Below are 26,589 nucleotides of genomic sequence, written 5' to 3' on the forward strand. Positions count from 1 at the left end.
GTAAAAACCAATTCTACTTTAACTTTAATCAATAATTTCCTTTTTTGCCTTTTCCTCCATTTTCAAGAGGAAAGGATTATTAAAGAGAGGACACTATCTGAACAAATGAGTCACACTAAGATTCCACAAAGGCATTTAAGGACATTCCATTGTTTCATTATCACCTACAGGTTAAGACCTAAATAAAAGAAGCTATAGCATTTCTTTCTGCTCTTTTAGCTGGTTTTGATAATTTTAAGCAAACTGCCATGTTGAATCCAGAGACTGCACATATCTTCAGTGATATCACAATTTTACTTTTAAAAATAACTCATGTAGTAACCTGTTGACCCAAAGGTCTTTACAGTCCCAGCATTTAACTCTTCAAAACATAAATGCATACAAGTACCACATCAAGTTACAGTTTTGCCCAGTTTTTTTCTACAAAGAGTAAAAAGGAAGCAAGAAAGAGGGGTATTATGTCTAAGGTCTGGAAGGGTGTGTTATATCCATGTAATCTGATCCAATGTACAGTGCAGACCCCAAAATCTCATGTAGTACTTTCCAATCAACTTTACTCTAATCTGTGATTTTAGTCCTCCAAAGAATTTTTGTGTTGTTTTCCTTTCTAAATTATGCATTTGAATGGAATATTTTAGACCTATTTGACTAGAATCTTAATGGTCATAAAAATACAAAAGAGCCTTCACTTGGAATACTGGAGATGCTGAGTCCATTTTCAGACAAAAGTCATTGTACTAAACACTAAAAATATTTAATAGTAGGACCCTACCTTAAGTAAATCAATATGCCTACAGCACATAAACTATAATAGTAGGTTAACCCTGGCTGACTGCCAGGTGTCCATCAACTTGCTCTCCAATTTCCCCTCCTCAGCAGGACAGGGGAATAAAATAAGATGAAAAATGTCATGGGTTGAGATAAGGACAGGCAGATCACAGACCAATTACTATCTTTGACTTCTCTTGAGGAAATTATATTAATTCAATGCCAATTAATAAGAGATTATTACCGTCAGAAATAAGAACGAAACTACAACCAGCTTCCCTCACGCCTATTTTTTCTTTCACATTTTCCTCACTCCTTTCTCTAACAGCTGATGCAGAGTGGTTTTTATTCTTTCTAAATTTGCTATCACATGAATGTCACCAGTGGCACTGACAGACTCAGCTTCGGGCTACAGCAGGTTCATTTTGGAGTCAGTTGGATCTAGCTCTCTCCAATGTGTGGACTGCTCCTGATCTCTTCTGATACTAGCCACTGATGAAGCAACCCTACACTACCAAAACCTTACCACAAAAACCTTAGCAAATTTTTTTCTTATTAAAAGCAAATTGATTGGCTAAAATATAGTCTTACTTGAAAAAACTTTAAAAGAACTTTGCTGCAGCTAAATAACTGTTGAAGCACAAAACTGAGACACTATTTTCTTTCAGGTAAGCAGAGTATATAGAATAACCTGGTAAACACATGGCCTAGCTTTATGGTTTACTACAAATATTTTTATTCCTTTTTTTTACACAAGTTGAAACACACAAAGCACTGAACGCAACTTTCCTACTAGCTAGGTTTCTGTGCACTGAATGCAAATTTCTTTACTATTTCCATCTATCATTTTTAGTTCACCCTTCTTCCTCTTGAAATTCATATAATATATAATGGAAAGGTATCTGAGATGTGTTAAAAATGCCTGCTTTACTTTCAATATGTCAACATTGATACACTATATTCACAACGCTGCCATCTAATGGATGATGGAATGGAATGGAAAGAAGGCAAAAAACTTCACCGCAGAAATTGTAATTTTATGCAGCTGCCTTTAATTATAGCTTTTATCCAAAATACCATCTGAATCCTCCCTTTTCAAACAACATGCACATACAAACTTATACACACACTCTGTAAAAAACTCAAACATATTTGAAATAGTATGTTTCATGCAGGGAGTCCTTGATTGGTCACGATGAACAGTAAAAAAAAAAGCAATGAAGACACTTCTGTATACTGGAATAGTGCATAGAAGTCCACTGTAATATTTTTAACTTTTCAAATTGAAATTTGTAACATAAAGACAAGCAACAGTGGATTTTCTCTCCCTTTAATCTTTTCACATTCCAGCACAAAATCTTTTCACATTCCAGCCCTGTTGTGACAGACCAACAAGAAATTATTGTTAAAGCCAAAATTTTGCTGTTAAACACCAAGACTTCCAGTGCTTTGAGGGAAAATAATTACTTAAATCAGCACAGAAGGATTAAGGAGGAAAATACATGAAGAAATAAAAAGTATTCTCTGATGGAATGAAAATAAGATATGAAAGGACTCAAAATAACTCACATCTAAACAGGACACAGAATTTCTGTCTTACAGTAATCTTTGATCAGTTTTCACTTCATTTTAATAGAACTACTGCAAAAGGCTTAAGAAACCCAGGCAGGTATTAGAAATGCAGATGATTTTTTCCAAAGTTTTAAAACTTCTAAAATACACATTTGAGTAAAAAGTAATGGAGTAACAACAGTATCACTGCTCAAAAAAACAGAAGATAGCCTTCTAAGCACTGAAGTGTGGAAATACTTGCAAGTATCATATCAGACAAAAAGAGCAGATATGTTCCAAAAATAATTTATACTCGTATTTCCTCGAATGATTCAAGAAAAAAAAAACCCCACAAATACAAAAAAATGTTGCTTTAATAAATAATCTGGAGGATCTTCCATTCTTCTTGGTGGAAGTGGTGGTGGTTGTGATGGTTTTTACTGTTTTTAATAATTTCTGATTTGACTGGCTTGTAGCTGGCTGTTATGTGGCTTCCTGCTCCCAACTGAAAAAAGTGACCGAAAGATTCTAAAACAAAACTGAATGTTATTCTGTTGAAGAAAGCTCTTGGGAAAAACACAAAATGGGCATGTCCCTGTCTACTAAAATACTCCTAGTGATACCTTCTTTTGGAAAAAAACTTGTAACATTTTTTAAAGTAAATGCAAAATCAAGGTAGTTGGACCACCACATAAAAGGCAGCTGATGTTGCCATAGATAAATGTCACAACCTTTGTACTGGAAACATTTTCTAGAATAGCTTGATATTTATTCTTCAATCAAAGACTAGTATAATAATCAGCATACTTAACAGAGTGGAACGCCTTCATAACTCTTACTATTTTTATAGAATTTACCATTAAATTCTTACTATTATCATCAATGACACTAATACTATGATTATTATTTATCCTGCCATGAATATACAACTTGAAAGTAAGCAATTCAACTAAAACTTACTTGTATGGGCTAACCTTTACAGAATGAATTGGAAGAAAAAAAATGTAACAACCTTAACTAATTGGAATAAATATATGCAAGATGTATTTGTGGTATGAGAAAATCACCTAGGAGAGACATACTCGGCCAAAAGAATTTTTTCAGACATATACTATTTGTAAATGGAAGAGAGAATAATTATTTTGTGGTTGTTAAAAAAAAAAGTTTTTTTCATTTTGGACTCTTGATTCATGAAAATATAAAAGAATAGACAACAAGCTTTATGCTAGATCTATACACATTAGAGTTAGGCACACACTTAAGCACATTCTAAAATACCTGAAGCATGTAAGTACAGTCCTTATAAAACATTTTATATCATTAGGAAGCAAGTGCCTGACTTACAGGTCTTTCTAGCGTTTCATCATTTATATTTAATATTAACATTTAATGATGAAAAGCTCTTTCACCAAACAAATTACCAGATTTTTAAAACTAACATGAAAATACTCCACCTGTACAGAGTACCATATTTTGCTGCAACAGAAAGCAAACATATGGTTTATTATTTGGCCAGTAATAGAGTAGTATCTCTTAGTACCGCAGTTCTAAGCATGGAAACATATATCCAGAGTCAAGTCTTTGTGACTTGCATTTTTCTTTTAGTTCAATGAAGTATACTTGTGATGTACCCTGTAAGATATGAACTGATGTCTTTGTTCACAAAAGCATCTGCTCCACCAAAACATCCATTGTTATACTACCTAGAGTGTGAAAATATTTAACACACTAAGCTTAAAATATAGAAAGGATTTTGAACATTTTCCACTAAATATTGGATTTTGTTCATTAAAATGTGATTTCCAATATCTATATCTGTCTTAGTTAAAAGCCTTACAGAGTTTTCATTTGAAGAAGAATAGTAGTACTTCATTAGACTATTTTTTCTTCCTTCACATACATAATCACTTCAGATAGAAAGTATCACCTAATTCACATTGCGGAGGCATAAGGTAGGTAAACTACACACCTGTGGAAGATCATGTGGAGGTTAACAGCCACAGGAAACCACAGGAAGTTCTCTTCTTTGTAAAGAGAAAATGTATTTTTATAAAACAGGTAAGAAAGCAACAAATAAGCAAGATGAGACGAGCATTAGGCTGATAATCTTCTTTATGTTATGTAAGTCTCAATCCATAAAGCATACTCTAAAAATTATTTTATCAAGCTATTTTTCAGTGATACTCCTTCCTAACTGTTTATAATGACTAAAGCTTTCGTCAGAGAACAGTGGCAACGATGTACTTATTGGAGACAAACAATTTAAATAATTTTGATTCTTCTTACAAGCTTCAGCTACACGCAATAGACTGTTTCATGCACTATATCCCACTCTTGCAATACTTTAAATGAACCATGTCCAAACAATGTGAAAAATGCATTTTGATAAAAAACATTTTAAAGGTGCGGTGACTGGAACTGCTTCCTGTTGACTACCTATACAAGTGCTTGATAGGTACTGCTTGCTAGGAGGACAGGATTTAATAAATCCTGGTAACAGTAACTGTCCTTTGCTATGGAATCACGCTGTGATGTATTTTTACACTAACCTTCTGGCAACTTGTAAGCAATGTTGCAGAAACCTTTGGTATCAGTTAGCCATCTGTACTAGTATTGAGAAAGCAAGCTTTCCTTTGGTAAATCACAGACAATACACTCATTACCGTGACACCTCCAGTCACACACACAACAAAAATACAAATGCAGAACAGCACATTTTAAGGTCCTATTTATAAAGGAAAAAAAATTTGCTAAATTCATTATTTGTATTCATATATGCACAAACAAACAGTCTGCAATATTTTTAATTAGTTCAATATTAAATAGTGCCTCACAAAATATCTGGGGTTTTTTCTGAATTCATATTTCTAATTTAATTTGCACTTACACATAATGCCACCTACATATTCCTACAAAAAAGATTCAGTTTGTATTACGTAAAATTGATTTCATCAGCATCAGTTGCCATTGCAAAAATGTGGCCATTTTTCTCCCATTCTTTGAAAGCTGAACAACAGAATCAGTGTGGTAAGACACAAGAACCCCATATTTTCTTAAATATTCCACCTCACAGCCCTTCTTCCTCTTTATCCTTTACTGGTATCTTTAATGGTACTACTCCTACCCCTTGAAAGATTAATTTACTAGCTATGAACCTTTTCTTCTTTATTCTGATTTCAGTCTGTGTTTCTAGCCTGAATCCTTCTCCTGTTTTGTTCACGTTCACTTCTCTGTCCATCACTGATGTCTACACAAAAGAAACTCTCTGCCTGGAGCCTTTACCTCTCTGCTCTGTGTCAACTGCTCTTGCTCATTCCTCTTAGCTCTCTGTTCTTTCCTTTCTTAGTACCTTTGGACCTCACTTCCTCAGTTCCATAAAATGACAGCTTCTATCCCATATCTTGAACTGCCTACCAACTCCTGTATTTTGAAATTGAATGATTCTGAATATGTGAAATTAGAATTTATTTTAAAGAAAATAATCTTCATCTGTAGCTGACCAGAATTAACCAATTCTGTAACAGCTCCTAAAGTAAGAAAGCAGCCTGTGCAATAATATGAGGCTGTATGTATTTAAAAGTGTGTATATATATATATATATATATATATATATATATAATTATAAACAATAACTTGTAGTTGTGCAATACCTAATACTGACACATTATCATGTCACTTCTCATCTTGTTCACACAAATTTTACAGTCATTACAATGGGTTTACTAACAGAAAGTTTACTATCATCAAACATTAGAAAGGAATTCACAAATGACCCAAGCACAGCAAGTCAGATAAATTGCATATATCCTTAGCTCACTAATTACAGCAAAGGGAGAGCGGTAACACACTATAGGGTGAGAAAACAATAGAAAAGGATACCTAGTCAGGAAATATTCCTTCTCTGTTCTCCAGAAGTCAAACGAAGATCACTAGAATATAAATTTTATAATTCTAAACATACCAGCTTGGAAAATCCTCAAATTAGAACTCAACATATTTCAGATTAAAGGGGACCATATACACCTGGTATGAGTAAATGGGCTGAGGAATAGGAAATTTTCTTTTATTTTGTATAGCTATTTATGAGCTAAAATAAATTGTTACTCCACTGGATTATTTAAGGCCATTCTCTGGCACAAATAGTCTGTGTATCACAACTAACACCGCCAGTCAGTGTGATACAAGTCAAAGTATTGTCAGGACTTTCAGAAGTCTTTTTTAAATTCAGGTTTGGATTTAGCAATAATTGGAGATTCATGGCAATATAACTAGTTGAGTATATAGAATTCTTTTTCCACACAACTCAGATTTTTAGAGCTCCAAGTCCAGTTGCCATTATTAAAAATTAAAAATCATTAAAAATTATGGTTGCACTTACATATAGTAATGTTGACATACCAATCATGTTGAAAATTAAATACTATTGCTGTATAAACCTTAGAACTGTTGGGCATTCCTCACTGTGGTGTCTTAAGCACAGCACAGAAAACAGAGCAATGACTTGTCCCTATATTAATAAAATTACAAATTACCTTTTAAAGTTCGGAAAATATTTTTTTCTAAGTATTTTGAAGATGTCCTAAAATTTCACTTCACATTTTTCTCAGGTTTCACCTTTTAGCATCTAGTTCATTGTAATAATGGATGCTAAAGACAACAAATTATTATCAATGGTAAATCACAGTACATAATGACTTTTGCATGGGGGAAGGAACAGAACGCAATGAACTTCCAAGAGGGAATTTCAGAGGGAAATGTTCTGGCCAGGTGTCATGTGAAGCATGTAAAACACCATTGCATTCATTAAGTTTCTCTAAGCCATATGATAAATTCTTACAAAATTGTGGCTAATTTTTTTCAATACTTAGATGCCCCAAATTCATCATTCATTTATATCTTGTAGCATCTGTAAATGCTGAGTCAAACAGCAGGCTGAATTAACCAGTTGTCTTTATATGTCAATAATCTCATTGCTTCAGCTGCTAAGCATTATTCATAACTGAAAATTCACAGATGGTAAGACTACAAAAATTAAGACCTAACAGATTTATTCTAGATTCTCAATCTACCAAATTGGCTTTCTTGGCCAAAATTACTCTTCCATCAAGTTTAAGGCACCTCATTTGTACTTTTGCTCAGCAAAGTAGAACAATATTTAGAAAACCTACATACATTCCAATAAATAATGAAAAAATGTGTTGTTTTATACAACTTCCTTGTAAGCATTTCAGAATGCTTTGCAAATATTAGTGTTTCTTCCTCATAACAATGAAGAAGAAACCAGACCAAAGAAAGTCTTATTTATTATGGTCACAGGGCAAGCCATACTGGAGTAGATTCTATTTTCAGTTCCTTGCTCCAGATGTGAGCCCTGATTTCCAAACTGAAGAGAGGAAAAGATAATAATTTTTCCTGTTAGTAAAATAATTTTTCAAGGTTCTCCTTGAAAAGAAGAGCAGAAAAATATTAGTGAAAAAGAAATTATAGGGTCTTATCATGTATTTTAAATGGTAATAAAACACCACCAATTTTTAATAATTTGCAGCTATTTATGTGGTTTACCCCTTAACAAAAGATGGAAAGGAAAGAAACTAGCTATGTAATGTTCTATCAAACATTATGTTATATTTAAATCCAAACTACATAAAGAAGCATTGTGATATTAAAAAAAACCCTACCAACAAAATTTAAACAAAACAGGAAAGAAAAAACCACAAACAAACAAACCCCACCGAATGAAATACAAAGAAAAAAACCCACAAACAACCGAAAAAAAACCCACCTCACCCCCAAAAAATCTCATACCTGCAACCCTAAAAAAAAAAAAGAGGCAAACCTGCCAGGGGCAATGCAAAGAAGAAGCATCCATTTAGGAGGAACTTCAATAGGAAGAGCTTTTGTCAGTGTTAAGTAAACCATGTGGCTGAGAATGTGCTGTGTTGAGGCTGTTTTGAGACACTGGGAAGAGAGGCTTTGAAACACATGTTGTCCTAGTTTGAGAAGGTAATAGAGGAAGAGAAAGTAACCCAAAATGTCAGTAAGACAGAAATTGCAGAATTCTGTACAATTTTTTGCTCTAATAAATAAAAACTGCTTGTAAACCCTGTTTTTCCAGTGAAGACCCTGATACTGATGGCTATAAGCCATCTTGCATGCCTATGAACTAACCTCCTCAAATATTCCTATCAGGATAGTGAAGTGGCAAGTTGAGCATAAAAACAGTAACAACGCTTAAAGAATGAAATCTACTCACAACAAAATTATAATGGCTACTATCTTGGAACACTCTTCTCAACTAGTAAAGCTGCTCAGATATGTAACTTGCAAAAACAGAATTCAAAGAACTGGAACCAGAGCATTATGTAGTTCACCTAAGACAGAGGAAAGAGTAACTGAACCAAACCAAAATTCACTGAATGAAGCATGCATTCAAAATAGACTTAACTACCCCTAGACATTTTTGGAAGAAACTGGGTATGTTTCTGTTCACTAAAGCACTCAAACAAAAAAACAGACTCACTGATGGAAAGCAAAGTCCCTTGTAGCAAGCCCTGGGTTATCAACAAATACATCATTGTCACTAAAGATTCTAGAAAAATACCTGTCAATAGTAATAGAAAGTTGAACTCAGTCCTAGAAAATATGAGTTTCCAACTAACAAATATGACAGACAAACAAAAAGGTTCAATGTAAATAGAGATTGTATTCAATTTAGGCTCCTAATGAAAAAAATGACAGACCATTCAAAGCAACAGAATTTCCTTTTTCTCAAGCAAAGAAAGAAATGAAGGAAAAATTATACTGACAATGCAGGCTTTTCCCTTCCCTCCTTTTTGTGAAATCACTTTTGTTTTTCAGCTCATTCACCCTGAGTTTCTCTTATAAAGCCTTCATGAAAATATTTTTAAATCATCCTGATTATTATTAACTGTCACCAAGCTACTGTTGTGCTGCATACTACCTGGAGTTCTTTAACATTAAATCTTAATTGCAAAAGATGTGCTTAAATTTTAAATGAGCTAAGACAAATTCACTGCCTCAGTGTAAAGTTCTGCAGGACACAGAACACAACCTTTATCAACAGTTACTTAGTAGGTTAAAAATGCCTTGTCTCAAATAGATCAACATTTAGATAGACAAATTGTGGTGCTTTTCCTTAACAAAAAATGCACAACTTTCTAAGTGAAGATAGTCTCACTCATCAAAATATTGCATTTCGAATACATCTGTATTTATGGATATATTTATTTATCTGTATTTATCTATTTACAATATACCAGAGAGCAATGCCATACTAGCGCAATGGCTTTGTTTCACCCTGCAGAGAATACGACTAAAACCGTAACTCCTTCACCATTCTGCCTCTGAGAAGAATGAAAATAAAGTTCTATGTTCTTGTTCTTCTTTCCTCTAGTCTTCCATGAAGGAAAATATAGTATTTCCCCACCTTATGGTATGTTTTAATATAGACATTCTTACTATTGCCTTATCATTTGTGTTTTTCAAAGCAACTGTTTTAACAATTTTAATTAAATGGCTGAAGAAAGAGGGCACCAAGAACCTCATGCAGTTTAACAAAAGGGGATGCCAAATTCTGCACCTGGGGAGAAATAACCCCATGAACCAACAGTGGCTCGGCCAGAAAGGCTCAGGAGCAACAAACACAGGCCAGCAGTAAGTGCCCCAGTGCCCTGCTGGGGTCAGTGGGAGAGCTGCCAGAGGGACAGGGAGGGATCCCCACCCTCTCCTCTCCCTGGTGAGACCACAGCTGGAGTGCTGTGCCCAGCTCTGGGCTCTCCAGCCCAAAAGAGATGAGGAGTACTGGAGAGAGCCCAGGGGAAGGGCACAAACATGGTGAAGGAACTGGAGTGTCGCCTGTAAGGAAAACCTGAGAGAGCTGGGACAGTTCACCCTGGAGAAGGCATAGGGGCACCAGACTCCCCATAAGACCTGACAAACTGGAGGATTTAAGGCCACCAAAAGAAATCCAACAGGCCGTGGAGCAGCAGCTTTCTCCCTCTGCAGTGTTAGTTGCCCAGCCAGGTGCCACAGGCTGCTGAACCCACACACGGCCCAGCGCGCAGCCTTCAGCAGATCCCAGCCTAGCTGGCAGTGCTGCACAGCTCCCCTCAGGCTCCCAGCCACCTCCTCCTTCCCTGACCACCTCCTGCAGGTACCCTGAGCCACCTCGAGTCCTGCTGGCTGTGGGGAGCAGTGGAGAAGGAAGGAAGGGAGGCTTGTCCTGGAGGGAGGGCAGCGTGCCTGTGGGGAGCAGAGCAAGAGGCACATGTCCAAAGGGGCTGAGGGGCTGCTTCCTCACTCTCCAGCCTGCAAGGAGACTCTTCGGGAGGCCTTTGTCTCCCCTCTCTGCCCCTCAAGGAGACTCTTCAGGAGGCCCCTGTCTCCCTTCTCTGCCCCTCAAGGAGACTCTTCAGGAGGCCCCTGTCTCCCCTCTCTGCCCCTCAAGCAGACCCCTCAGCAGGCCCCTGTCTCCCCTCTCTGCCCACGCTCTGTGCCTTCTCTGCTCCTGGCTCCTGCTGCCAGAGAAGCTCCAGCACCAGCCCCTGTCTCGGCAGCACATGGCGCTCGGTGCCGAGGAGGCTCTGCAGGACAGCGGCTCTGCCGCGGCAGCCGGCCCGAGCCAGGGGCAGTGGCAGGCGGCGGCGGCCGGGCTCTGCCCCATCTGCCTGGACGACGTGGCCGACGCGGCGCACGTGGACAGCTGCCTGCACACCTTCTGCTTCGGCTGCATCCGGCAGTGGGCCGCCGTGTGTGCCGCCTGCCCGCTCTGCAGGCAGCGCTTCGGCCGCATCCTGCACGCCGTCAGGGCGGACGACGACTACCAGGAGTTCGTGGTCGGCGCGGCCGCGCAGAGGGGGCGCGGCACAGCCCCGCGCTGGCGCTACCAGCTGCGCCCGCGGCCCCGCGGCGATCCCGCTGCCGGGAGCAGGGGGCTGGCAGCAGGGCGCCGAGGGAGACCTCCCAGGACCTCTGACACCTCTGCCCGATAGCTGAGGGGAGCGCTCGGCCGGCCCTGCTGGCGGACCTGCCGTCCTCCTGGACACGCTGGGAGCGCGGCTCATGGCCTTCGTGCACTCGGAATGAACAGCAGGAGCTTTCCAGAGCGCCTCTCAAAACCACTGGTACATTGCGTGTGAACGCAGTAACTAGGGGGAGGTGTTATCTCTGTCTCTCTTTTTCATTACTATTATTACTATTATTAGTAGTAGTCATAATATTATTGTTATTCCCAAAATTATTAAAGTGTTCTCATCTCAACCCATAAAGTTTATTCTTTTCTTTCCAATTCTCCTCTCCCATGATGAGGGAGTGGTAAGTGGTCTCTGCTGCGTTAGGCTGCTGCTGGAAAATCACTGGTTTTGTGGACACTAAACAAAGATCCAGAAGCTTTTCAGAGCATGATTCTTAAAGACAAGAAAGCTACTGCAGGCAATGTTTCTAGCAGTGTCGCATCAGTGTGGAAAAACAAAGGGGGTGAATGCCTGGAATGTGTTGTGCACTTCTTTATACAAATGCTGCAGCATAGCCCCTTTCAGTCGTACTCCTCAAGCCTTCCCTCCCCAAGCACCAGAGCATGGCTGTCCAAGCCCTGTAGGCATCAGCCAGGATGCCTGACCTGAAGCAAAGCCAAGTCCATGGACACTGGGCATGCTGACAACCCTCTCCCTCCTGGTGGCTCTACGCCCAAATGGCTCTGGTTATCCCCGTCACAGCCTCTGAGCCTTCCTCTGACACTTTCCTACAGCAGCAGCCCAACTCCTCTGGCCCCAAACCCCCCGGCCACGGCTGGAAGGCAGGAAAGGGCTGCACTGCTCATCTGGATTCAGAGTTCACAAAAGATACTGCTGGGGAATGAGGACCATATGCTCACCTGAGCACCTTGGCTTGGCGTTTTTTGGAGCAAAGCTCTAAACTCCAAGCATCCTGGGACTCCCAGAGCCACACAAGAAGCAGACTGCCAAGCAAGCAAAGCATATCTGTGCCACGGGCCAAACCATGGGCTTCGCACCGCTCTCCCCATCCCAGCCTTACTGGGTCCATCCCAGTCCCCACTTTCAATCCTTTCCCCACAGACACCAACACCAGCCTGAACGCTTCCACCAGCACCAGCCTTGAGCATTTCCACAAGCTTCACACCAACCCCTCTCATAGTGCCAGGGCAACACCACAGTTTCTTGCTGCACATCCCACACAGTTACCCAGCCCTGCTGGCAGAGACTCTCCACAGCCAGCGAGGCCCCTGTGCTGCATTCCTGGGCATTCCATCTCAGCTTTGCAGGAAAGAGCCTGGAGGGCCTGGGGACATCAACATGCACTGGTGGTGTGCCCTGAGGCCAAAAGGCCGAGAGCATCCAGAGGGTCACTGGGAGTGCTGCCAGCAGGACAGGGAGGGATCCCATCCTCTCCTCAGCCTGGTGAGGCCAGGAGTGCTGAGCCCAGCTCTGGGCTCTCCAGCCCAAGAGAGACAAGAAGCTACTGGAGAGAGCCTGGGAAAAGAACACAAACACAGTGAAGGAACTGGAGTCCTTCAAGGACTTGAAGTCCCCTTTGAACTTGAAGTCCCCTTTGAGGAAAAGCTGAGAGCTGGGATGATGCAGCCTGCAGAAGAGAAGGGGCATGGGGATCTCAACTGTTTGTGAACCAGATGCAGGGAGTAAAGAAGAGGGAGCTTGACTCCTCTTGATGGTGCACTGTGACAGAACAGGAGGCAATGGATACACAGTAAAATGCACCGCATTTTATTAAATGTCATTTAAGCATGAGATGGAACTTTTTCACTGTAGCAGTGGTGTTGCACTGGGCAATTGTCTGTACATTTCATCACCATTACTGGCCTTCCTTACCCTGAAGAAAATGGACACAGAAGGTAACATTCTTCCCTCTACCACCTCCCTAGGTACTCGGTTGAACACAATTAAACTGTCAAAATAAGGCAAGATCAACTACTGGGCTCTTTACACTTCTAACAACATCTGTGATGAAGTTACCACTGATTCAGATTATCTGCCATAAAATATGGACAAAAAATGCACTAAAACAGAGAATAAAGCCAAATTACAGTTCTTAGACGGCAAGCTGAATGTACAAATGAAAGTCTTGACACTAGATGATGAACAACATTCTTCTTACCTCACATAATTTACCATGGCCTAGAATTGGGAAAATAAACATTACTTAACTATGCACTGCAGCTTTTCAGAGAACAATAAAAACAAAACACAGTAATTCTGCAGCAATATCAGAAAAACCAGTTTAACTATTTCATATATTTATCAGCCTATAAAAGAGAATGAGAGGCGGAGCAAACTAAGTACCAGCAAGTGTTACAATAGGTAAAAACGCATACAAAACTGATATAAGGAGCTCAGTGAGGGGCATACAGGCTCATCATTATGTAAGAAACTGTAGACCATTTACTAGGGTAGCAGAATTCCTTGCCATGTTTTTGGTTTAATATATTTTACTAAACCAGTCTGTATCAGCATTTGTCTCAATCCATTAGCTCTTTGTCTTACTAGTGTAGCTAATATCTCCAAATACCAATATAACTAGGAATAAAAGGAATGACTTGCCATTACCCTATTCAGAGGTAGGCTAGATGGTGAAATTACTGATCCAAGAAGTATCTTGTAGCATCCAACACTGCACGGACAATAAAAAATATACACGTTTGGGAGAGAAGAAACAAAAAACAAACCAAACAAAGCAAGCTTTTTCTGATTTCATTCTGACATTCATGTTATTTTGCATTAGATAGGACTAATACAGAACAGGAAAGAAGTACAGAATAGGAAATACAGGAAATACAGAATGATAGAGACTCAGTATTGCAGAGTATTATTACCCTATATCACTGGACACTAAGAGGATTTCGGAACCAAAACCTGTGCTAAACTGTGTAAAAGAAGAGTTGGCCACATATATCCATGGTCTTTTTCCCACACTCCTACATCCAAACTGATCCTCCAGCCATCCTCCAAAGCTGGGAAGATGGTATGACCAGAGATATGGGTGGTTGCAAAGCATAAAAGTATCACCACTTCCTTGGCTAGGTGACTGCATCAATAACGTGTTCACACAAACATATATACTGACACCACCCCAACTCCTTGGCATCAGGAGGCTGAGAACGTACGTGTTCAAACAGTTTTGTCTCCATCAGTAAATAGTTTTGGATGACCCTTGACATACCAAGTGTTCTTAAACTAAAACCTCTTCACTATGCTTTAGTATTTTAAATCTGCGCACAATTGAACTAGCTGGCAAGCTTTTTAAAACACCTTCCTCTTATGGGCAGGGCAAAAGGCTGTATAAATGGAGATACAAGGGTTACAAACTTCTTTACAAAGAGTTAAAATGAAGTGAGGATTTGCCAAAAACACTGACCTTATGTAGCATATAGATTCAAAAGGCATTACATTGTTACTACAGCTTTGCTCTTACCAATCAGTATGCTTAGTTTGGGCTCTTTTCCTTTTTTATTAACCAGAACACAACAAAGAATATGTGTCATTTTATCATTATTCCTTTTGGGTGGCTGTAAAAGATAAAAGGATTGTTTGAGATCTATATGCCTTCTTTCAATAATTACTTTCTAAAGTAATCAGAATTGCCATCAGCCAATTGTTCCTTATGTTTTGACAAAAGATCGGAATTCTGCTTGTTAGAGAGTGACAATATGATGTGCTGCTTATTCAATTTTCCTGCCAAATTAATAGGAGATATTTTTCCCACAACACTGCAAGAAGATAAAGAATTTCTCTAGTCATAAAGCATAATAAAAGTAATGAAGCTTCTATAGAAAAAAAACAAAAAATATGGCTAGCTTCCAGTGTGTTAGGCCCCAAAACTGGGATAAGTAGTTCATTAATGGTAACTGACATTTTCAAGACAGTCAAATGATTGGATTTACCTCTTCATAACCAGCTCATTTAGGATATTAAGTATCAATATTTTTAACTATGGACTTTGCATGAGTGTAAAACCTTAAATAATGCATTTCCAAAGCTGACAGATCCTTAAGAATGCTTATTTTAATCAGATAGACACAAGACATTATGCATGGATTTCACACTACTGTGATTCTCACTTAAAAACTACAAAATTTATTCTTTTATTGATTTTTAGTCCATTTCAAAAATACTTTTATCCCACTGGAAAAAAATAAAAGTGCTTTCGAAATTGAAAGTCTAACTTCACAGAAATACCTTGTTCACATTTCATGCAAAATAATGTTGTGTTACATACCTTTCCCTCTAAGAAGCCTCTACAGAAGGTTTGATTTGGCAGACACAGAATTGATAAGACTGAACAAATGGTCCTGTATGATATCCCAGTTGCTTTTTAATCTGTGGAAAATTTACTAACCACAAAGCACATGCCAAAACAGTGAAAGAGATTTCTGCATCAACCCTGTATTAACTTCCACCTGGTCCATACATTTCTATGAAATGCTCTATCCCCACTTACAGCTAGCCTGATATCTATAATTAAACAAGCTGGTATCAGTTCTATAGGCTGGCAGGCACTGAAGACCAATCTTAGATAATTCAAACTCATTCTAACCAACTGTATTTCAGGTTTAAAAAAGCACCACATCTGTACGTTTTATACAGTGACACCCAAAAAAAAAGGGCTGTAAAGACGTGTAAAAGGAAATCACTATATACAATTCTTTTATTTATGTCTTGAAAAATGCCTTTCTATTGCTACCTACTAACTGCCATGAAGAAAAGTAACATAAATACCTTCTACATTCATAAATATGTTCTTTGGGGGAAAAAGTGGAAAGACAAACAAACAAAGAAAAAATGTCAACAGCAGTACCCTTCCATTAAGAAATGCAAAAGCCATCTTTCCTGGCTGTTTGACACAGTAAAATGAAGAGGAAAATGGGATTTAAAAGAAGAGTAAAAAGGATCAGTAAGAAATAGTATTGACTATTCTAATTCTACATTAAATTCAATTTATATAGATTCAGTATTGCGAAAATGAAATCCTGCCATCAAATCCATTAAAGACTTGCAGTAAAAAAGTTTTCTATGCAACCAGATAATTAAACCATTTCTATCAGAAAACTACATTAATGTAGTACTTAAAGCAGAATAATCACAGTTTTTTACACATTTTCATCATTTGAGTAGATCTCTTCCTTGCTTGCTGCATATCTAAAAAGTCAACGATAGTTCAATTAAAGAAAACAATAGTGTACATTCTGTAATAGTTTTAATTAAGAATCTCAACTTGAGAAACAGAATTGAGTTCAATTTCCATGCAGTGTCCAAATTTATAGGTATTTCTATTCCACTTTGAAAAACTGAAGAAGGAAGAGAAATCCTCAGTTGAAAAGCCTAAAACAGAAGATCTGCCATCTTGATGTTCAATCATGTGCATTCAAATATAAAGTGATGCTTCCTTGCAGACTTTCATAAATTTTGGTAATACAAGTCTATGTTCTGATTTGCAGGAGCTTTCTCAACAAGTTCAGATCTGGCATTCTAACATGAATACACTTTATTTTGCCCCTACTGAATCATCACTGTCATTTTATTCAAGCAAAAGCTGTAATTAATCTCGTGTTAACACTTTTTTTTTGACAAAAGTAAAGACTGATGTTAAATCACATATGCGGACAGCACGGCCAACGGGAGAAGAAATTTAACTATAGAAAGCATAGAAATGCATATGTAAACATCTTCAGTAAAGGATGACAATTACCACAGAATTTTATTTTTCTCCTAACTTTATTCCCTTACTTTCTCCTAAACATATGTAAGTGTTGTAAGTCCAAATCCTAGAAAATAGCATTTAGAAGTTTCGTGTTCAGCAGGGTCTCTGAATACTTAATAGGGTTATTTTTTATTTATATTGCATGTGATAAGACCAAATTAGATCATTAAATTTTAACATTCCATGGAGGAATGATAATGGCTTTCTGGTGATGTCAGAATAGCTAGTATACAACTTTTGCGTTTCCTTTTCCAGTGTGATCAGCATCTTATTTTATTGCGCAGATGTCACTCTACCAAATTATTATCAGATTGTTCCATCTTTAAGTAGATAATTCTATGCCATATGTTTTGTAGGAATTAAGATTCTTGCACTGGTAAGTACCATATTGCTCTCTCTCACTAAATACAGTTAGAGAATTAATGCTTAATAGACACATGCAGTGAACACTAAACCTGCCGCTGGGCAGGATGTGACACAAAAAGGGGAACATTACTTGATGTTCTTTTCAACTGTAACCAACCTATTTGAAAAGAACTAGCAATTTAAACTCAAGACTTGTACATCATGAAATCACATCAGGGAAGATAGGACAACTGGGAATTAATTCATTTTAGTTCATTGATAAGTTGCCTCTATCTTCTGAGAAAATACAAAGGTTCTTCAGCTTCTGTTGACTGAGGATGGAAACTGAGGATGCACCATGCCTTGCAGAATCAGAAGCTTTGTGAACACAGGTAGCTTAAGGGGAAAGTAAAACTGGGCTCAAGACAGTCACAAACAGAGAAACATTAAGTTAAAACAAAAACAACTATTGCTGCCTGGGTCAGAAACACTGCGTTCACCCAAATTAATCAGAAGCTTGTTGAAATTTGTGCTACAGGACAAAAATGTAGTAAGATGACCTTTCTGAAACTAGATGCCCATCTTCCTGAAATAGTTTTTCTCTGAAACATTTACTCAGCAAATAACATATCTTCTACCCTTTATGCTAAAAAGACAATTTCTTCACTATTGCACACAAATGTAGAAGGCACTGGGATGGATTTATTATATTCTACATCTTCTTCTTCAAAGACAGCATTCTTATGGAAGATATCAACTGCAGTAAACAGAGCAGCTAAAAAGCCCCACTAAAAGTTCACATTCTTCATGTAGTAACAAGTTAAATGAAACATCACCCAACAAAAGGCCTGCAATTACCACAGGTATTCCCACAAATAAGCTCCTTATTTGTACCTACCAAATGAGGTCTGGATTGTGAGGTTCATTTGTTTCTAATGTTTATTTCTTTCAGGCAGATTATGGAGGAAATTGAAAAAAAAAAGATACCAAGCAGTATACTTCAAGTACAGAAAGCTATCTCTTTTTCCCATTTTTTTTAGGCACAGGCTTTAACCAGATTGAAATTTTACTAATGCTCCATTTCTGGGAATCTTAACAAGCAAAACTCCAATTTAAAATAAGTAATTAAGTGGTTCTAGTGACAAAATGAAAGCAGAATCAAGGTGTCCATTTGTACTGCACAAGAAGGAAATGCTTTTATTTTATGCACTTTCTTGTCCTTGTGCTTTTGAACTCAGAATTGACCTCTAGGAAAAAATACGCCTAATTCATTCCCATTATATGGGTTTTCAGTTCTGACTTATATCCACAGAATTATATGTATGCTCTGTCTTTTTCTTCATTTGACCCACCCAGTTGCCTACTCTAATATTAAGAACCGGAAAAAAAATATTTTGTTATCTTTTTCTAAACTATATTAACAGACCCCAATCTAGAAGTTCACTTCTACTAAGCATAAAATTTAATTATGATGCTAGCTTAAATATATTAATAGATTGCCTAAGCCCTTTTTTTCATATTTGTACTGGGATTAACATACTTGCAAGGATAATGTTTCTAAACCCACCAGGTCTGCAACAGGATTTGGTTACCCACAACTCAAGTACAGTTTGGTGTCCTGGATCCAGCCTATATGGAGAAAACCAGAAAGCTAAAATGCATTTATACATAAAATTGTAGATTGCTTCTCAATCCAACTTCTGTATTGTAGCAACGTGGGGCTATCTCTCTCCATGCTAGCTCTGCTCTTGTCAATAAACCAAGGGTGGTTTTTTTTCTATTTGCTTTCAAAGAAGATACCTTCCTGTCAACAACTTTTTGAATTAACTTTTTTGCAGCGCAAATGTTCAGAATTTCACAGTCTTTCAGGTGAGTTGTTCTGTTGTCTTCTACAATGGCAGTGACACTTTTGTATCACTACAACTACAAAAAAAATTGTTACTATCTACAACTGCATTTCTTTTATTGAATAACATTCTGTAAGGTTTGCACAGTCATTAGCTACATAGACTCTAGGTCTTGGTCACATCTAAGAGATGAGGTCCCAGCTGCCACCAGAGGTCCGTTTTTTTACATCACTGAACAAACAAATGACATGTAAGTGTTGACACTGTGCTAGCTTGCATACCTCTGCCAGAAGCTGTGCCACATCATTCTTCTGTCACAACAATATCACTTAGGACTAGGGTTTATTTGCTCAACTACCATTTCTGGATTCCTGGGAAATGTAAGTTTCTCCAAACTTGGAAAAGTGACGACTATTTTACATTTGAATTAAATGAGAAACAGATAGTAGATTTATAATAATTACAGGCAAACCAATCTGTATCAATCGTCTCTCCTTCAACTAAAAAGACTCTTTCCTTAACTTGAAAGTTCATTATTCCCATAGCCTGCTAGCCAAGAGAGGAAACAAAGCTTAAACCTGTAACTGGGCTCAGAAGTAACTAGCTAGCCTGTCTGCAGGCCCTTCTTTCAGAACCTGTTACCAGTCACTCATGCAGCCTTTCATGCCTCTTTTAAATGTAAGAAGGTTTTAATCTTACAGGAACAAATGAATTAATTAATTAAAGAGAGTGTTTAAACAATGAAAAACAGTCCATGGTTATCTGTTTTGCACAAGTCTAATCCAGATGCCTAAGATCATGCTTGCAGTCTAAATCTCTATATTTGCCTGTTCTTCTGCAAATAATTCTCATTTTCCTGACAATACTACTTTTCTAATAATTTCAATTGTCTGAATTAAAGTCTCCAAGCCATTGCATGAAAATACATCATTATGAGTTAGGCTTGTAATAAATGTTTTCTCAATTAAGAATGTGTGCATAGTTTCTCATCCTGACAATTGGCAGATTCAGTTACTTCACCGTAACAATAGCCTCATCACAGCTTCTTTAACAGACTTGTTATTGAATTACAGCATTGTATATGCAGCAACATATACATATACCTGGACCATAAAACGGTACCATGCTACTCTGAGTGTTTTGCACTCCTCAGTTTAAGCATAAAGCCACTCCTACTTCCAAGCCATACTCTCTGTTTAAACACTTTCTTCTCTCCTCACATGAAATACTCAGTGATGTGCAGGTATACAATATTTATAGTACTACCATTAACCAGGTCATGTACATTATGAAAGTTACCAGGTGACAGGAAGACTTCAACATTGTTTACAGGTCAACACCACCAGTTAACTTTGGTAATTTTACTATAAAACAGGTACTCCTCCACAGATCAGTTAACTGTCTCCACAGGACTTTGAAGGCAATTTTGAAATCAAATCAAGACTTTAAACAACCAGGGAGTAAGGGTGATGTGTACTTAAATACATCATATTCTCAATAATCTCAAAAATACTTTCTGTCTGTCAAGAATGGTCTCTTCTAGTTCATAGAGATTAACTGTTAATTGATTAGAAAGCTGACAGTTCATTTTAATAGACTGGAAATTATGTTCTGTCTTAGCAACTCAGCTACAATATCACATTACTTTCATCTATGGCCCAATTACAGAAGAAAATGACAGAACTGAAGTAGCTGGCACCAAGAGGTACATTACTGAGAGCCACTGAGGATCAGACAAGTATTTAGGCTACAGAAAGCATTGACACTACATAATTTGTAGCAAAACAGAATATAAATTAAAAGGGAAATTCCAATATTTTCAGAAGTCACATTGGCCCTTCTGTTCCTGTGTCTTGGTCTCAAATGGCAAAAGAATCTTCTGTTAATCACTGCTTCAAAAATACCCTGCTTGACACAAAGCAGGGCTAGGAACTAGTTCAAACTCCAACCATGAAAATGTTCTTAGAAATGGAAGACAGATACACATAACAAAAAAAAACATAGACCAAAGACATTTGTACTTCCTTCCAACCTTAAATGCTCAAACTTATTTAAAGTCACTTAGAAATTTCCAGGCAATTTCTAAATTTCTATTTCAGGAAACCATCAGTCCATCACACAAAGGAGCCTAAACACACATAAATGACAAACTAACTTCCTCTTCAGTACAACTGAGGAACACATCTCTCTTTCTTCTTCAGTGAAACTGAATGGTGCTGCTCAGAGAATACAGTTATTTTCTTACATATGCCTAATGGTAATTGCAACTCTGTAATAATCAGTAATAAGGTAAAATAAATTGATACTATTGGATATAGAGTGAAAGTTGATCACCTACTCAAACATGGAAGAATGTAATTTTTCATAACATGCATTAGTGTATAAAATAATATCACTTGTACGTAAACTATGAAATACTGGCAATAAATAAAGGTAAGGTTATCAACATGAAATATGTGTTTGATCTCCTACATATAAAAAACCTTTTATTCCGCTCACCTAATTTTGTATGGGCATGGCAACACTCTTAATGGACACTGTCAGAGTTTGCTAATTAACATGGATTGGGGAAAATACACTATGGTACCTGGCATGCTTTACTGCCACAGGTTTAACTTATCTAACAACAACAAAAACAAACAAATAAACAAACAAACAAACCCCTCCACCAAAAGTAATAATCACCCCCACATCTACAGGGGTTCACTCACCCTGTTACTTCCATTTTGGAAGACTAATTTATTTTTAGCACCTTCTGCTCCCATCACACTTACATAACTGTGTCCAGTTCCCAGCCTTTAAGAAAAATGTAGATAAAATGGAGTGAGTTCAGCAGAGGTTCAAGGCAGTCCGAGAAAAAAACACGAGGAGATAGAGTAAGAGAAACACATTTAACAGGGAAAATGGCTGAGGTGGTTTCAGGGGGAAACCAACAGCATACCCTCTGCTACTTGAGAGGTTACCAGGGAACAAAGTAAGAGTGGTGGATCACAGAAGGGTGAGAGACAGTGGTCATTCACTGAAAAAAAAAGCAGTGTAGATGGGAAATAAGAAGAAAAATTTTTCCTTATGGCTTCAGTGGAACCAGGGCCCTGAATTATTCTGTGATCCTATGAAAAAATATAAAATAGTTTACAACTTCATCTATGTATCTTCACATTCCAGGCCTATATCAGTGCCGGAAAACAATAAATATATACTGAAAATGGTAACTTCCACAAGGTTTAAAAGCCAGTAAATTTTCCCCATCAGCAATTATAGAAGGTAAATTTTGAAACTCTTTAGTTATGATATGTATTAACCTTTATAAATTAAACTAGTTAGCAAGAGAAGACAAATTAAAGAGACTGGTTGTATTCTAAGGTAAAATGCAAAAATGATTGTTCAACAAATCCATAAATTTAAAGAGTTGCATATTCTCAGAGAAAGAAGTAGGAAATACTTTTCCCATAATACTGATAAAGGGTCAAATCACAAAAAGAAAAAAAAAAAAAAACACCAAGGAAACGCAGCAGGCCTAGTTACAGCACTTCACTTGACTTCTGAGCACCAGGTCTGAGGATTTCTCCTGAATGAATTTAAAACCTGAATGCTGAACATCAGGAGAGTTCAACATTTAAATGTAGCAGTCAACATGCATTGAGTATAGTTACAATAAACTAGAGGGCAAAGATATATGATCTTTCCTCCTACATGGAAAACTTTTATTGTCATCCCTTCATTTTTTATGTGCAATATTAATGCAGTTATAAGTTGCTCAGAGTTTTAACAGTAATTCAGTGTGATACTTTGGACTCAAATCTGTAGTCATACACTATAAGCAAGCTTTCTTTTGATAAAGTAGTTATCCCTGATATATTTAAGCTTTCTTATTGTTCATGAGACTTCATGACTACTTAGAGCAATGCAATCCCTTGCTACTTAAAAGCTAACGTATTTTAAGAAAAAACAGACTGTCTGAAGAAAAGAGCTATCATTAACAGCATACAAATTCCATAAAGTGACTCATTATGTGCAACTTCTGATAGGGTTATATCCCTGTTCTCTCAGGGCATATTCTAGCATGACTGAACTGAACCAGCAGCACACTGAGAACAATGTTTTGAATGTGTCCTGCAGCTTCTGAGAATGACACAAGCTGCTTGCTGCCATCAGGTGAACCACAGGTTTGTTTTAACTGCAAATGAGAACACAAACCAGGAACAGTATGTGTAAGAAAAGAATAAAAAGCCAACCTATTCTCCTACTATAATCTTTCTACATAACACCTTTTTTCGTCAGTTTCACTAAGTCTGCCGAATGAGTTTCTCAAGAATAAACAACTTTAATAAATCAGACTTCTCTCATCTAACAACTCATGGTATATTTCAAAAAAGCACTGGGTCTGAATCTGGGCATTTGTTGTGTACAGTGAGTCATGTTTAATATGGAAATACCAGACTCCCTTAAACAACATTTAGCAGCGAAATATACAGAAACAGTAGCTTTAACATTTTTCCTGTGGCACAGTGACCTCAATAACAACAATTTTATGCAAAGCATTCATGAGGTTTTTTCCGTACATAGGGATTTTGAAAGTCAAACCAAACAGACTTGAAAAAGAGAGTAATGATTACAAAGCAAAGCATACAAGGAGAAAAAATAATACATATATTACTGTTCCTTTCCTCACCATTAACTCAGAAGACAGCTTTACAATAATTCTGTACATTTATGTTGCAAAAGCTGTTACCTAAGATTGCAATTAATATCAAAACACTTATTATTTTCATAATCCAGAATTTTTTATAACATAAACCGGATACTTCATTGTGACTATACAGGAAAAGAAGGTACAATGGCAGCTTATGTTAACATACCTGTAGTAACTTTCATCCACAAGCAAAAGTTCAAAAGAATTTTTAAAAAAAGGGGGGGGGAACACGAGTAAAAAAACCAGCACAGCTATCCCCAGTTATGACAAAAGAAGTACTTTAATTTCTCAGGCATGTTAAAATTACAGAAACACACTACCACTTAAATAAGAACATGTGTGCTAGAACAGGCTATGATTAACTTCCATTTTGCAGTTTGAGATGTGTTACAAGCCAATGTTCATGAAATTTAATGCCTTCAATACCTCAAACCTCACTACAGAACAAGTCAGTCCATAAAGAGAGATACTGTTTTACCCAGAGAATATGCTGTACCTTAATAATCAGCTATGGTATCCAGAGAATTGCAGTTATACTGCATTTGTCCGTAAGAACAGAAAGGCATATCTTGAATTGCCAGCATAATAAAAACCAAAGCCAAAAGTAGCATAGATGTAATGTCACATTTTTAAATGTAAATGTGACAGGCATTTAAGGAAAGACAGATTCCAAAATGAAATATAGCAGGGGGATTAGCAAAGCCACTATGATTCAAATAACAGTGAATTCTCCAAGGGTTCAAGCTTATCTGAGTCTCAGCAGCAGCATAACACAGCAAAAGTCCAAATCACAGATGCAGGGATTTTAAAGCACTACAACAACAAATATATACCACTAAATAAATCATTATCATGAAAATGTAATTTCTTAGCAATTCTGGATGATGAACATTTGCTTGAAGATTTAAAGTGGAATAAAAGCAGAAACTGAAAATTATCTAAATAGTATAAATCACTGCATTGTGTGCCCATGGCACCATGGTGTTGGCATGGGGGAGCTGCAGGGGCAGCCTCCATGGGGAGAGACCAGAGGTTGCCCAGTGCTGGACATCACCCATTCCAGCCAGCCCCATGGACCAAACCTGGGCCATGACTCAGCCTTGCAGCCACGATGGAGGAGACTCAGCAAAAACATGCTTAACAAAGGGAAAAACTAGAGGAGGAGGAGGGAGCAAAAAATAGCATGAGAAATGGGGGAGGGAATACCAAGGTCCAAAGACAAGGGACGGAGGTCTCTATGGCAGAGCAGGTACTTCCCAGCAGCTGGTGGAGAGCCCATACTAGAGCAGTTTGAAGCCTAAAAACTTGTGACCTGGGGGCAAAGCGCACACAGAAGCAGAGGAAAAGTGAGAGAAGGCAGGAGTTGCACAGAGAAAATTCCTCTACACTGAGCACACACCGTTTTCTCCCCCGTGACCCTCAGGAAAGCAGAGGGTGAAAGGATTGGGAATGAAATCTGAAATTCAATCTCAGAGGTGGAAGAAGAAAGCTGTAGTTTTGAAGCTTGTTTCTCACAGTCCAAATGTATTTTAATTGGCAACAAATTAAATCACTTTTCACAAGTTGAGTCACCAGCTGTAGTTGGTGACCAAGCAAGCAGCTGAATGGGTGTTTATCCTTCAGCCAAGGCTAACCCATGACAATGGTGTGAGTTGAGAATAGGAAAATTAACTATACAAGGACAAAGGCACTGTACTGTTTTCCCTCAAACCTAATAATATTGTGAGGAACTGATTTTACTTGTGGGGAAAATTATAGGTGTGGCAAACAGTGTTAAAATTCTTAGTAAGACACAGAAAACTCAAAAGAAACTACAAAAAGCTTCCAAGATTACAACTGATAGTTTACTATTTTATCCTGCACAGGCAAAGTAGTTTTTTGGGGTTTTTTTTCAAAACCATATTGATTTATGTGATGTGTATTATTATGATACTACACTTAATGCAGACAAAACATTCCAGGTAGAAATCTGTTTCATTGGTAAAAAAAGAAGGAAAATCTGACAGCTGACTCAAGGCAAAAGGATTTGTCCTGAATAATTTCAGTTTTTATTCACAAATTGAATCTCCTGTTATGTGGCTAAATTAATATTCCTGGGAAATCTTGTCATTTGCACTGTACATTTTAACGCTGTTAGTGTTCCATTATGAAATGTTTTGGCCATTTATTTTGTTGTTATCTCTTCTTTGGTTATTCAGATTCCTTCCTTTAAACTTGTAAAATATATAAATCTTAAATGGACTTGCCTTTTGTTATGCCTGAGAATAAGTCAGTAGGTTCCTACTGTAATTTTCCACAATTATAATCATTTACACATCCTAAGATGTGTATCCTAAGATTACAATATCAAGGTTTTCTGCTTTTTGTTTCCACAAAATCAGTAACTTTCTGATGATCATTCAATTTCTCATAATTCCACAAGCTCTCCTCTCCCAATAGGTGGTGTTTTATTAGGCAAAGCACAGGGCTTTTACAGTTTCTCACTTTACAGAATGCTATAAAAAAAGAATTATTTTTCTTAAACATAATAGAAAACTTGTTCAACAGGAATCAGCTCACACCTTATTTCAGAGGCTGCCTCACTTGACTCTTCAACTCTATCCAATTAAGCACTGTTGACAAGACCACTGCTGA

At 37.6% G+C, this 26,589-nt stretch overlaps 1 protein-coding gene across 6 annotated transcripts in view; it reads right to left on the reverse strand.

Moving 5' to 3' along the window:
- The window catches only part of KDM4C (lysine demethylase 4C), a 249,253-nt gene that overhangs the window by 122,557 nt on the left and 100,107 nt on the right, over positions 1–26,589 (reverse strand). The window lies entirely within an intron of this gene.

The sequence above is a fragment of the Lichenostomus cassidix genome, chromosome Z (assembly GCF_008360975.1).
Source record: "Lichenostomus cassidix isolate B80296 chromosome Z, HeHo_3.0, whole genome shotgun sequence".
In the NCBI taxonomy this organism is placed as follows: Eukaryota; Metazoa; Chordata; class Aves; order Passeriformes; family Meliphagidae; genus Lichenostomus; species Lichenostomus cassidix.